The sequence below is a fragment of the Suncus etruscus genome, chromosome 12 (genome assembly GCF_024139225.1).
Source record: "Suncus etruscus isolate mSunEtr1 chromosome 12, mSunEtr1.pri.cur, whole genome shotgun sequence".
NCBI lineage: Eukaryota > Metazoa > Chordata > Mammalia > Eulipotyphla > Soricidae > Suncus > Suncus etruscus.
Window position 1 is genome coordinate 63,790,496 of NC_064859.1, and position 15,368 is coordinate 63,805,863.

Below are 15,368 nucleotides of genomic sequence, written 5' to 3' on the forward strand. Positions count from 1 at the left end.
ATGTCATCTAGTCCAACCTTTATGGAAAGCAATATGGAAATTCCTCCAAAAACTGGAAATTGAGCTCCCATATTATCCAGCTATACCAGTCCTAAGGATATACCCTAGGAACACAAAAATACAATACAAAAATCCCTTCCTCTCACCTGTATTCATTGCAGCACTATTTACAATACCCAGATCTGGAAACAACCAAGATACCTTTTAACAGATGAATGGCTAAAGAAACTATGGTACATATACACAATGGAATATTGCAGCTGTCAAAAGAGATCAAGTCATGAGATTTTTCTATACCTGTATGATCATGGAATCTACTATGCTGAGTGAAATAAGTCAGAGGGAGAGAGAGAGAGATGCTGAATAGCCTCACTCATCTATGGGTTTTTAAGAAAAATAAGTCATTTTTGCAATAATTCTCAGAGACAAAAGAGAGAAGGTTCTGGAAGGTCCAGCTCATGATATAAAGCTCACCACAAAATGTGATGAGTGCAATTAGAGAAGTAATTACACTGAGATCTATCATAACAATGTGAATGAATGAGGGAAGTAGAGTACAGGGTGGTGGGAAGAGGGAGACTTGGGACATTGTTACACTGGTGAAGGGGGGTGTTCTTAACATGACTGAAACCCAACTACAATCATATTCGTAATCAAGATGTTAAAATAAAGATAACAAAAACCTGCAAAATCCAAATATTAAAATATAAAATTATGGAATAGTTCTAAAATATGTTATTTGGAAATTAATAAACCAATCAAAAAATAAAGTTGGGCTTATTCTTTCATGATTCAGGAACTAGATGTAGATTAAAATCAAGGTATTGTCAATGGCTTGTACCTACCAAAGGCTCAAGGGAAGACTTGTCTGCTTAGATTCTGGTGATACCAGTGTGGGATTAATCAGATCTCATCCCACTCGGTATATGCCTTGTTACTCACTCATTGGTTGGAAAACATCTTTGAATGTAGTACCTTGGATTAGTGTTTAGACTACCTAATCCCATCTCCAGGTGTGGTCTGTTTCAGTAATAAATACCAGTACTTTAGGTTGCAGAAAATGCTCTCGTGAGTTTCCAGACTTCCCACTGAGTTTCCTGCTTCTTAAGAGCATAAGGCTTATTTATGTGTTAGAATACCTCAACCTATTTCTCCCTCTTTAGTGTGTGTGTGTGTGTGTGTGTGTGTGTGTGTGTGTGTGTGTTATTTCCTACATTGACGTTTGCTTCCAAACCCACATCTCTCCAGTGTCCTGGTTTTAAAACTTGTGGCCTAATTCTAGCACCCTGCAATCATTAGTGCTCCTTAGTTTATAGCTATACCCCTTTCAGTTTCAGACTCCATGATCCCTTGTCTTCATTTGCTATATGTGTTTTCAAATCTTTCTCTTCATGTTGCTGAGTTTATGGGCTGCTCTAATTGATTATGACTTCTAAACTTGATTAAATTATAAAAATTGTTCTTTTATTTTTTTTTACAAAGTTACTTGTATTTGAGTTTCAGTAATAGAATATTCCAGCACCAATTCCATCCCCAGGTTAACTTCAGAACCATGTACTATATGATACATCTATCTACAAAAAATATCTTATTTGCTTTAGACTTTAGGTAATTATGAATAAAATTTTTATAGATATCTGTGTGAAAAATCCTTTTTGCTTTTTTAAATGTTTTATTTACTTAAAGAAACATGATTTACAAAGTTACTGATAGTTGAGTTTTAATCATATAATATTTCAACACCAATCTTACCACCCTCATTCGGTGCATATATGTTTAGGAGAGTGATTTCTTCCTGCTCTACATACCCCTTGATTAATATAAAATAATTTGTCCCTTACAACCTTCCTGAGTATAAAGTTTGCATTATCTGATATTAGTATGGCCACTCCAGCTTTTTTTATGGGTGTTGTTTGCTTGGATGATTTTCCTCCAGCCTTTTATTTTGAGTCTATGTTTGTTCTGACTATTCAGGTGCGTTTCTTGTAGGCAGCAGAAGGTTGGATTGAGTTTTTGATTCATTTAGCCACTCTGTGTCTCTTAACTGGTGTATTTCGTCCATTATCATTGAGAGAAAGAATTGTCCTGGGATTTAATGCCATCTTTATATTGAAATTTGGTGTGTCTTTTGGTCAGTCTTGTCTTAAATTAGGTCTTTCAATTTTTCTCTTAAGACTAGTTTTGAGTCTGCAAAGTTTCTGAGCTGTTGTTTGTCTGTGAAACCATGTATTCTTTCAACAAACCGGAAAGTGAGTTTTGCTGGGTAAAGTATTCTAGGTGAAGCATTCATTTTATTGAGTTTTGTCACTATGTCCCACCACTGCTTTCTGGCCTTGAGTGTTTCTGGTGACAGGGCTGCTGTAAATCTCAAGGATGCTCCCTTGAATGTAATTTCCCTTTTTGATCTTGCTGTTTTTAGAATTCTGTCTCTATCTGTGGGATTCCTCATTGTGACTAGAATGTGTCTTGTGGTATTTTTTCTGGGGTCTCTTTTGGTTGGTACTCTTCGGGTATGCAGGATTTGATTGCATATATTCTTTAGCTCTGGAAGTTTCTCTTTAATGATGTTCTTGACCATTGATTCTTCCTGGAAATTTTCTTCCTGTGTTTCTGGGACTCCAATGATTTTTAAGTTGTTCCTGTTGAGCTTATCATAAACTTCTATTTTCATCTGTTCCTATTCTTTGACTAATTTTTCCATTGTCTGTTCATTTGCTTTAAGTTTTTTTTTCCAATCTCTCTCGCTGTATGGAGTTGTTATTTATCTCATTTTCAACAACACCAATTCTATTCTCAGCTTCTGTTACCTTGTGTAGAGCTTATCCATTTTGTCATTCAATTCGTTTACTGAGTTTTTCAGGCCTGTTATTTGATCTGTTATTTCAGTTTGGAGTTTTGTGATCTCTGTGTTCATATTTTCTTGGTTCTTATTAGTGTTCTGTTCAACTCCATCCATGGTTTCTTTGAGTTCTTTGTGCATCTTCCATATTGCTTGTCTAAACTCCTTATCTGAGAGAATGATTAGTTGGTTGGTCGTTTTCTGGTTATCAGAACTGTCATCTTCATTCTCTATGTCTGATGCTGGCCTTCGTTGTTTCCCCATTGTCACACTTGTATTGTGGGTTTTCCTACGTGTTGTGGTGGTATTCATCTGCTAAATGATATACAAAGACACGCTCCTCTGGCTCCGCCCTTTATGGGTGGGTTGACTTGCCTCCAAGGAAGGGGTGTCCTCTGTGGATGAAGCCTCACACAGGATCAAATCTTAGGCCCAAGCATACAGCAGAGAAGACAGTCTGGGTAGAAATGCTGGGCTTCAGTAATCCAGCACAGTTCTTAGTGTGATTTTTTTTTTCTTGTTTTAATGGCGTTCTTTCCTTAGAAAGAGTACACGACCTCGTAGCAAAGCAGAGCGGCCGTGCTCTGCTGTAGCCTCTTTTCGGTCCACTTCCAAGAGGTTCAGGCGACAGGACAGGAGATAGACACACACAGGCAGCACTCACAATTTCTCACGGTCAGGCCCCACTGGGCAGGCGTAGTTTCATAGGGGTTGTTTTCTTAATGTCCATTGCTTCTCTATCATTATTGATGTATAAAAAGGCCATTTATTTTTGTGTGTTACGTTTGTAGCCTGCCATATTGTTATATGAATCTATTGTTTCTAGAAGCTTTTTGGTAGAGTCTTTAGGGTTTTCTAAGTAGAGTATCAAGTCATCTGCAAACAGAAAGAACTTGTCTTTTTCCTTTCCTATCTGGATTCCCTTGACATTTTTTTCTTACCTAATCACTATAGCAAGTACTTCCAGTACTATGTTGAATAGGAGTGGTGAGAGAGGACAGCCAGTCTTATGCCAGAATTTAGAGCCATTGGCTTTTGGTAGATGGCCTTAACTATATTGAAAAAGGTTCCTTCCATTCCCATCTTGCTGAGAGTTTTGATCAAGAATGGGTGTTGGACCTTATCAAATGCTTTCTCTGCATCTATTGATATGATCATGGGATTTTTATTTTTCCTGTTGTTGAGATGATGTTGTGTATTATGTTGCTAGATTTACGGATGTTAAATCATCCTTGCATTCCTGGAATGAAACCTACTTGATCGTAGTGGATGATCTTCTTTTTTTTTTTTTTTTTTTTTTGTGTGTGTGGTTTTTGGGTCACACCCAGCAGTGCTCAGGGGTTATTCCTGGCTCCATGCTCAGAAATTGCTCCTGGCAGGCACGGGGGACCATATGGGACGCCAGGATTCGAACTGATGACCTCCTGCATGAAAGGCAAACACCTTACCTCCATGCTATCTCTCCGGCCCCGGATGATCTTCTTAATGAGGCATTGAATCCTATTTGCCAGGATTTTGTTGAGGATCTTTGCATCTGTGTTCATCAGGGATATTGGTCTGTAATTTTCTTATTTGGCAGCATCTCTGTCTGGTTTAGGTATCAAGGTGATGTTGGCTTCATAAAAGCTATTTGGAAGTGTTTCATATTTTTTAATTTCATGAAAGAACCTGGCCAGGATTGGCAATAGTTCCTCTTAAAAGGTTTGAAAGAATTCATTCGTTAATCCATCTGGCCTGGGCTTTTGTTTTTGGGAGACTTTTAATTACTGTTTTAATTTCCTCAATAATGATGGGGATGTTTAGATATGCTACATCCTCCTTATTCAACCGTAGAAGGTATGAGTCCAAGAATTTATCCATTTCTTCCAGATTCTCATATTTAGTGGCACAGAGTTTATCAAAGTAGTCTCTGAATACTCATTGAATCTCTGCAGTATCTGTAGTGATCTCCCCCTTTTCATTTCTGATATGGGTTATCATGTTTTTATCTCTCTCTCTCTCTCTTTGTGAGTTTTGCCAATGGTCTATCAATCTTGTTTCTTTTTTCAAAGAACCAACTTCTGCTTTTGTTGAAATTTCAAATTGTGTTTTGAGTTTCCACTCATTGATTTCTGCTCTAAGCTTTGTTATTTCCTTCTGTCTCCCTATTTTTAGTTCCTTTTGTTGATCATTTTCTAATTCTTTAAGCTGCATCATTACGCTATTTAGGTATGCCCCTTCTTCCTTCCTGATATGTGCTTGCAAAGCTATAAATTTTCCTCTCAGTACCACTTTTGCTGTGTCCCATAGGTTCTGATAGTTTGTGTTATCATTGTCATTTGTTTCCAGGAAAGTTTTTATTTCCTCTTTAATTTCATCTCAGACCATCTTGTTGTTCAGTAGTAGTCTGTTTAATTTCCAGGTGTTAAAGTTTTTCTTCTGTGTCCCTTTGTAGTTCACATCTAATTTCAGAGCCTTGTGGTCAGCAAAGGTAGCCTAAAAAATTTCTATTCTCTTGATTTTATGGAGTTATGTTTTATGTGCCAGCATATGGCCTATCCTGGAGAATGACCCATGTGCACTGGAGTATAATGTGTATATAGGTTTCTGGGGATGGAGCGTCCTATATATATCTACAAGGCCTCTTTCTTCCATTTCTCTTTTCAGGTCTAGTATATTTTTGTTGGGTTTCAACCTGATTTACCTATCAAGTGTTGAAAGGGCCGTGTTGAGGTCTCCCACAATTATTGTGTTGTTATTGATATCCTTTTACAAATTTGTCAACAATTGTATTAAATTGTTTGCTAGTCCCTCATTGGGTGCATATATGTTTAGGAGAGTGATTTCTTCCTGCTGTGCATATCCCTTGATTAGTAAAAAATTAGTAAAAAATGTCCATCTTTGTCCCTTAAAATTTTTTGAGTGTAAAGTTTGTGTTATCTTATATTAGTATGGCCACTCCAGCTTCTTTTAAGCATGTTGTTTGCTTGGATTATTTTCCTTCAGCCTTTGATTTTGAGTCTATCTTTGTTCTGACTGTTCAGGTGTTTCATGTAGGCAGCAGAAGGTTGGATTCAGTGTTTTGATCCATTTAGCCACCCTATATCTCTTAATGGGTGCATTTAGTCCATTGATATTGAGAGAGATAATTGTCATGAGATTTAGTGCCCTCTCTGTGTAGAAGTTTGATGTTTCTGTTGGTCAGTCATGTCTTAAAGTAGACCTTTTTAGTTTTTCTTTTAAGGCTAGTTTTAAGTCTGTAAATTTTGAGCTGTTGTTTATCTTGAAGCCATGTATACTTTCTTCAAAGCTGAAAGTGAGTTTTGCTGGGTGCAATATTCTAGCTGAAGCATTTATTTCATTGAATTTTGTCACTATGTCCCACCACTGCCTTCCTGTCTTGAGTTTCTTGACACAGGTCTGTAAATCTCAAGGATTCTCCCTTGAATGTAATTTCCCTTTTTGATTTTGTTGCTTTTAGTATTGTCTCTATCTGTGGGATTCATCATTGTGATTAGGATTTGTCTTGGGGTGTTTTTCCTGGGGTCTCTTTTAGTTGGTACTCTTCAAGCATGCAGGATATGGTCACATGTATTATTTAGCTCTGGTAGTTTCTCTGTAATGATGTTCTTGACTGTTGATTCTTCCTGAAGATTTTCTCCTTGGGTCTCTCAGACTCCAATGATTCTTAAATTGTTTCTGATGAGCTTATTAAAGACTTCTATTTTCATCTGTTCACATCTTTGAGTAATTTTTCCATTGTCTGATCATTTGCTTTAAGGCTTTTTTCCAATCTTTTCTGCTGTATGATGTTGTTATGCATCACATTTTCCAGGCCACTAATTCTATCCTCAGCTGCTATTACCCTGTTGAAGAGGCTTTCTATTGAGTTTTTCAATTCATCTACTGAGTTTTTCAGGCCTATTGTTTGATCCGTTATTGTAGTTTGGAGTTTTCTGATTTTTATCTTCATATCCTCTTGATTCTTTTTTTTGTTTGTTTTTGTTTTTTGGTTTCTTTTGGCGGGGGGCACACCCAGCTGTCTGCTCAGAAATAGCTCCTGGCAGGCACGGGGGACCATATGGGACACCGGGATTCGAACCAACCACCTTAGGTCCTGGCTGCTTGCAAGGCAAACACCGCTGTGCTATCTCTCCGGCTCCCTCCTCTTGATTCTTATTAGTGTTCTGTTCAACTCAATCTATGCTTTCTTTGAGTTCTGTTAATATCCTCCATATTTCTTCTCTAAATGCCATATCTGAGAGACTAACTAGGTGGTTGGCTGTTTTCGGGTCATCAGAGTTGCCATCTTTATTCTCTATGCCGATGTTGGCCTGCATTGTTTCCCCATTGTCACACTTGTATTGTGGATTTTTCTTTTTCTTTTTTCTTTTCTTTTCTTTTTTTTTTTTTCCTTTTTTTTTTCTTTTTTTTGGTTTTTTGTTTTTGGGTCACACCCGGCAGTGCTCAGGGGTTACTCCTGGCTCTCTGCTCAGAAATCGCTCCTGGCAGGCACAGGGAACCATATGGAATGCCGAGATTTGAACCATCGACCTTCTGCATGCAAGGCAAATGCCTTACCTCCATGCTATCTCTCCAGCCCCATATTGTGGATTTTTCTATGTGTTGTGGTGGTATTCATTGGCTAGGTGGAATGCTCCTCTGGCTCCACTCTTTGTGGGAGGGAGGACTCACCTCAGGAGAAGGCAAGCCCTCAGGGAAGTATGCCAGAGAGGATCAAAGTTCCCACGCCGAACCCCAAGATGTCTGCCGTACTTCAGAGACATAGCATATAGCTACATACATACATAGCTAATTCCACAGTCTTTGGGCCAGAAAGACTTACCTCAGGAGAAGGCCAACTTTTCTAATTTTTAATTGTTTTAAATAATTTCTTTAAGTACTATGGTTACAGAAATGGTCATAGTTGGGTTTCTGTCATAAAATATACACTACTCTTCACCAATGTAATTTTGCCACTACCAATGACTCCCAATTCCATCACACACACCCTGCCTGTCTCTGGGATAGCCATTCTGCTTCTCTCTCTCTCTCTCTCTCTCTCTCTCTCTCTCTCTCTCTCTCTCTCTCTCTCTCTCTCTCTCTCTCTCTCTCTCTCTCTCTCACACACACACACACACACACACACACACACACACATACTATCACATCATGGTAGTTGTCAGTGCAGTTACTATTCTAATTGTATTCACCACTCTTTGTGGCAAGTTCTGTATCATAGACTGGTACTCCCAGCCCTCATCTCTATGATGTGCTTATCTCTCTCCCTCTCACTCATTTTACTGAGCTGCATGGGGGTTGCTGAGCTACGTGGCCTGGGATGGCAGACAGAGAAATCCACCTCCATCCATTGCCATCCAGCCCCATCCTTAATTATTTAATGCAAGACATGTCCATTCATGTATAGGCAAATTTCCTGACTTCATTTTCCCTAACAGTTGCATAGTATTCTAATGTATAGATGTATCACTGTTTCTTTAGCCAACCATCTGTTGTTGGGCAGTTGGGTGTTTTTCAGAGTCTGGCTATTGTAAATAGTGCTGCAATGAACATAGGGAGACAGATGGCATTTTTGTATTATATTCTTGTATTCCTAGGGCAGTGCTGGCTAACCTTTTTGAGCCCAAGTGCCCAAACTGCCGCACAATGCCTGGTCCTCCCAATGGCCAGTCCAGCCCTGTTGCCAGGTGAACTGCAAAGCAGACACTGGCACATTTGCCTCCCCCACGCAGTATATCGTTTAATTGTGGGCCTTCCCATGTGCCAGCTGCAAGGCCTTCGCGTGCCACAGCTGGCACGCATGCCATAGATTCGCCATCGAGGTCCTAGGGTATATCCCTAGGAGTGGTATTGCTGGATCACAAGAAAGCTCAATTTCCAGTTTTCTTTTCTTTTCTTTTTTTTAAATATGGAATGCTTCCAGAATTTGTGTCATCCTTGTGCAGGGACCATGTAATCTTCTCTGTGTCATTCCTATTTTAGTATATGTGGTGCTGAAGCGAGCACTTAATTTCTAGCTTTTCAAGTAATATCCATATTGTTTCCAAAAAGGTTGAACTAGATGACATTCCTACCAGCAGTGAATGAGAGTTCCTTTTTCCCCACACCCCCTCCTGTACTGCTTGTTCTTGTTCTTTGTGATTTGCGCCATTTTCTGTAGTATGAGATGATCCCTCATTGTTGTTTTGATTTGCATCATCCTAATGATTAGTGATATGGAAAAAATTTTATGTGCCTTTTGGCCATCTGTATTTCTTCTTTGAGGAAATGTTTGTTCATTTCTTCTGCCCATTTTTTATGGGTTTAGGTGTGTGTTTTGTTGTTGTTGTTAAGTTCTTCAGTATCTTGTATATCTTAGATATTAGCCCCTTATCTGATGGATATTGGGAGAACAGTTTCTTCCATTCCGTGGGTGGCTTTGTATCCTAGTTGTGGCATTAATATAAAATATAAAGAGTCCGTATTGTGGGGTGAGGCCTTTCTAGGCACAGCACAGTGCCTGTAGCCCTTTCAGACAGCTGGTCTGAAGGCACAGGGTAATGGCGTAGAAATAATCACAGGCAGTCAGAGTTTCATTGGAGTCAGCTTGGTTTATTTCAAGGCCTTAATTTCCATGCGTATTTCCTCACATGGCTTCTATGCTAAGCTTATTAAGCAGTCTCTTTCAACTGCCCTCCATGCACCCTTGCTGTCTCTGCTCTCGCTTGCCCTTCCCACTAGACTACAACTTTTGTATTCTTTATTCCAAACTTCAAAGCCTTCCCAGGTGTAGTTGGGTCTGACCATCTAGGTGGGATAAACAGGAAGTTGGGAGAAGAGATAGCCCCACTTAGTCACTGATTCCTTTGAAGTGCAGAAGCTTCTCAGTTTAATGTAGTTCCCTATGCTTCCAATTTTTTGGACAGTGGTGTTTTCTCCTTGCCTTTAGTCTTGATGTCATGGAGTGTTTTGCCTACATTTTCTTCTTATAATTTCATGACTGAGATCAAGGTCTTAATCTATTTTGATTGAACTTTTGTGCATGGTGTTAAAGAGAGATCTGAGTTGTTTTGTTTTGGTTTTTGCAAATGACTGAGCAGTTGTCAAATGCACTCGTTACATGCACACCAATTATCCCAACACCACTCGTTAAAGAGACTTTCCTGGCTCATTTTGTGTTACTTGGACTTGGATAAAAGATTAATTGATTCTATGTCTGGGGGGGTCATTCTCTAATAACTAAAGTGTATTCCATTGATCTGAGTATCTGGTTCCTCTTTAAGTCAGTTATTTTTCCCTATTTGTTTTTTTTCTTGTAGCTGAGCCCAACATTCCTATTGCTTTGATGTCTCACCTATTTAATACTGAAAATAGGAATTGTATACAACTTGTTGTAGTGATTCTGAATACTACAATTCATTTCTGATCTCCTTCATTGTTGTTTGGTCATTAACTTAGCAAATTAACTGGATTGATTCTTTAAGGGCATTTCTCCTTATGTGTGCTACCTCTCTCTTTATTCTTTTATTTTTATCTTTTAACTTGACTCCAAAGACTCACTTTAGGATCCATAGAAATTATTGATTGGTCAGGTGTTATGCTTAAGTCTTTGTAGTGGTTAGAATTTTAAATTTTACTTTCGTGTGTGTGTGTGTGTGTGTGTGTGTGTGTGTGCAATTTGGAGATTGCTTTTGCTTTTCAGAGGTTAATGAATTTTCCCTTTCTGCCTGGGCATTAGCTAGAAAGTTCCTTCTGTGGTTATTCCTTAAAGGCATTCATTTATTATTTTTATTGAGGCAAAACTGTTTATATATAATGACATTTAGAAAGATGTGAGGGAAGAAAGAAAAAGAACAAAAAAGACAGTGATGGAAATTATGTTAGAGAGAAAATATGGTCTTCAAAGGGAAAACAGCATAGGAGAGGAGAAATGCATGATCCAGAGAGAGCATGTGTTTGGAAGAAAAGGTCTAGAGACATAGGTTCTTGTGGACTCACAAGTGCTTTTGGGGTCTGGTTATGCTGGACACCACCCAGAACACATGTGGTGGTGGTGGTGGTGGGAAGAAATCTAGTGCTAGGACTGGAGTGAGAGTACAGTTGATAAAACATTGGCCTTCATGCTGCTGAGCCCCAGCATCCATTATGGTCCTAGAGACTGCCAGGAGTGATCTCTGAGTGCAGAGCCAGAAGTAACCCCTGAGTATGGCCAGTGTGACCCAAAAACAAATAAAAAAAATTCTAGCATTGGAGATCAAACTCAGGTTCTTGCTCATGCAAGGTATACACTTGAACCCTTTGATTTGTCACTCCAGCCCTTGTGTCTGGTAATTTATAATCTATGGCTTTGAGATATTATAAATGTGAAGAGTGAGAAATTCCTTTTTCCCACCAAAAAAAAGTGAGTAAATTTTAAGTTGTAATTATATCAATGACATATAGCACGTTTATTTTATCTTTGATCCTCTACTCTTTGTCTTCCTGGCAGCATTCAGGCTGATTCCTGACTCTGTGCTCAAAGATTGCTCTTGGCAGGCTCCAAGGACCATGAGGTTCCAGGAACCATACCCTGGATTAGTCTTGTGCAAGGAATGTGATGAATGTAATATAGAAAAATGGTTGTACAATAAGTGACTATAGTGAGGTGACTTTTTTTTGAGTGGCGCTAGAGGTAAGGTGTCTGCCTTGCAAGTGCTAGTGTAGGACGGACAGTGGTTCAATCCCCCGGCGTCCCATATGGTTCCCCAAGCCAGGGGCAATTTCTGAGCGCATAGCCAGGAGTAACCTCTGAGCATCAAACGGGTGTGGCCCAAAAACCAAAAAAAAAAAAAAAAATGATGAAGTCTTTCCATTAAAAAATAATTCCTTCTTAGAGAAAATTTCAAGCACTATCAATATCATAGGAAAATGAAAATTATAAAATATAATTAATATAACATGTAATATATAATTCACTTATAAATTATAATGATACAATTTTTATTCTTGTATTTTCATTACTAAGTAATGAAAAATTAGCACATTCTTATTAGAAAATATTTTATGAAATATTAATAAAGATTAAAGTCACTAATAATTTAACACGTAAGGATTTTTCACAATTAGAAATATATTTAATGAGGCCGAAGAGATAGCACAGTGGCCGGCATTTTTCTTGAACGCCGCTATCTCAGGACAGACCCAGATTCAAATCCCAGCATCCCAGATGCTCCCCACGCCTGCCAGGTGTGACTTCTGAGTGCAGAGCCAGAAGTAACCCCTGAGTATGGCCAGTGTGACCCAAAAACAAATGAAAAATAAATCCTAGCATTGGAGATCAAACTCAGGATCTTGCTCATGCAAGATACACACTTGAACCCTTTGATTTGCCACTCCAGCATTTGGGGCTGGTAATATATACTCAATGGCTCTGAGATTTTATAATCGTGAAGAGTGGGAAATTCCTTTTCCCACCAAAAAATAATAGTGAGCAAATTTTAATTTGTGATAATATCCATGACATATAGCACATTTATTTTATCTTTGATTCTCTACTCTTTGTCATACCTGGCAGTACTCAGGCTGATGCTCTATGCTCAGATATTGCTCTTGGCAGGCTCCAAGGACCATGGGGTTCCAGGAAGCAAACCCTGGATTAGCCTTGTGTAAGGAGTGTGACAAATAAAATATAGAAAAATGGTTATACAATAATTGACTATAGTAAGGTGATTTTTATGATGTCTTTCCATTAGAAAATAATTCCTTCTTAGAGAAAATTTCAAGCAATATGAATATCAGGGGGAAATGAAAATTATAACATATAATTATATATTACATTTTATATTAATTATTATAAAATTATAATATAATAATACAGTTTTATTTTTGTATTTTCATTACTGAGTACTGAATTAGCACATTTTTATTAGAAAATACTTCATGAAATATAAATATTAAAGTCAGTAATGATTTTACCACTTAAGGATTTTTCATAATTAGAAATACATTTAAGAACACTGAGGGGGCTGGAGAGATAGCATGGAGGTAGTGCATTTGCCTTGCATGCAAAAGGTTGGTGGTTCAAATCCCGGCATCCCATATGGTTCCCTGAGCCTGCCAGGAGAGATTTCTGAGCATGAAGCCAGGAGTAACCCCTGAGCGCTGCCGGGTGTGACCCAAAAACAAACAAACAAAAAAGAACACTGAGAACCTCAGTTATGTCAATTATGTAATGCATTTTCTTTAAATAAATTAAAAATGAAAAAAAAAAAGAACACTAAGAACCACAAGCTGGGACTAAACATGCCAAATTTAATTTTGTTGTTGTTGTTGTTGTTGTTGTTGTTTTGGTTTGATTTTTGGTTTTTGGGCCACACCCGGTGACACTCAGGGGTTACTCCTGGCTATGTGCTCAGAAATCGCTCCTGGCTTGGGGGACCATATGGAACGCCGAACCGAGGTCTGTCCTGGGTCAGTCGCATGCAAGGCAAACAATCTACTGCTGTGCTATTGCTCTGGTCCCTAAATGTGCCAAATTTCTAATATCTTAGCAGGAAAAAAGTAATTTTCTCTTCTGAAATTAAGAAATATAAGGCGGAACAATCAAAGCACTAAAACATTGATGAAATATTTTTTAAATACTTAAAAAAAAACAGAAAATGATATAAGTGTCTTATTTTTGGGTTCTCAGGATGTATATCAGTGACTTTGAGAGAGTCAGTGACCAGTGATGCATCAGGCTGTTCCAATTAGCAATTACAACAAAAATATTTGCCAACTCACGGTAGCTTCTGCCCATTTTGATTTACAAAAATTGTGGGTGTTGTTAAGTTTACAGGCTTTCTTTATCGAAGTTTCAGATTATTTACTGCTTTGTCAAACTATTTCAAAGTTCTTTTATTTCCTTGATACATACAGATAATGTGAAGCTTTTAGAGGGAAAATTTATTTTTGGTTTTGTTTTGTTGTTTTGGATCACACACAGTGGCATTCAGAGGTTACTCCTGGCTCTGGAAATCACTCTGGCAGGCTCGGGGGACCATATGAAATGTTAGAAATTAAACCACTGTCCTGGGTTGGCCACATGCAAGGCAAATGCCCTTGCTATCTCTCCAGCCCCAGAGGAAATGCTAAGCCTAGATTTTCAGCTATAAATTTTATTTTCAATAAGCTCTAGTAGTGTTTATTCAGGTTTGTCTTTATATTCTTTCCATTGAATCACATCTTGTTACATACAACTTCTCCAATTTGTCATGTCTAAAATCTAAGCAATAACCTTCCCAGTGTCCTGTTTCGTCAGTTCTACTAGGCATCCTGTAAAATCTCCCCACCCTTCATATTTACAACCCAGGTTAAGTTTGAATCAAGATTGCACATTAAATTATCCAAACCAGACTGAGGGTGAAACATGTATAGTCTGGCAGTCTTTTATCTCATATCTCTAGCAAGCTGCCTGCCAGAACTGTTTTTATTGAGTAGAGACCATCCCCAGGTGGGGCAGTAAGCTAAGGCTGTCCTGCCCAGGTTTATATATAAGACAATATTTTGGGTGAAACCAAGTTATAAACAAACAGATACAAAGAAACCAGGGATGAGCTTTGTTTGGGGTAAAATAAGGTGTAACCTAAGAGCCCCCAAATGATCTTTCTTGTCTTTTACTTACACATTGAAGACATCAGACCCCTACCTCAATGAGTCTTTAATTTTCTCTACTTTCAACACATTTGAAAATGCTCTTCTCTGCTACTACTAACACCCTGTCTATTGGGCCACAAAAATTTCCTACATGCCACTAATTCCTCTAACAAGGACACTCAGATAAACAGATTGTTTGAAAAAAAAAATCATTGTAATTTTCCCTAAGAATAAGAAAAATGACAGAGAGACACTTCCAAAATGAGGGAAAAGTAATTAATTGAAAAAGTCAGGAAATTATTACCACAAGTACGCCAGTTTTTAGACATTGCTGACAATCTAATATTTCTTTGTATTATTTCCAGACAGACTGGTTTTACAAGAACTACTTTGTCTTTTTTTAGGGGTAGTATGGAAAACATCAGAAAATCTTACTCTATCCCATAAATACATCTCATAAGAGGTGAACTTCTAGGATCAAAAGTTAAGAAAGGTAGTCTCTGTGGTGGTTAGAAAACAGAGACAAGATTGTGTAATAATCCGGAGTCCCTCAAACCACAGCACTGTTTCTACCTTACAGTAATGATCAAGTACAAAGACCTTTACTTAATACACAAAATTTATCAAGCAAGCTCTCAAAAAAAAACACAAAACCCTCAGCTAATCATTAACAAAAGTCCTCAAAGGTAATCTCCCTCAGTAATCTTCATCTCTGCCCAGTGACTTCATCAGATTCTATCATAGTTATCTCCCATGAAGGCTAAATTCAAGTTCACTAGTGCTGGAAATGTAATATAGTTGCACATAGTTGGCCTTGTTTGATCTCTGACTCCATATATGGTTCTCTGAGCACACCCATGAGTTATCCCTGGCTACAGAGTCAGTGTAAACCCTAATACCACCAAGCATGCTCCACTCTTCTCCCCCGAAAATCAAA

The 15,368-nt window shown here is 38.2% G+C and overlaps 1 non-coding gene across 1 annotated transcript; it reads right to left on the reverse strand.

The window, feature by feature from the left end:
* Window positions 1–8,741: 8,741 nt before the first annotated feature.
* On the reverse strand, window positions 8,742–8,845 carry LOC126025275 (U6 spliceosomal RNA). Its single transcript, XR_007501307.1, has one exon. It is a non-coding gene; the product is annotated as a U6 spliceosomal RNA (small nuclear RNA).
* Between the last annotated feature and the right edge of the window lie 6,523 nt (window positions 8,846–15,368).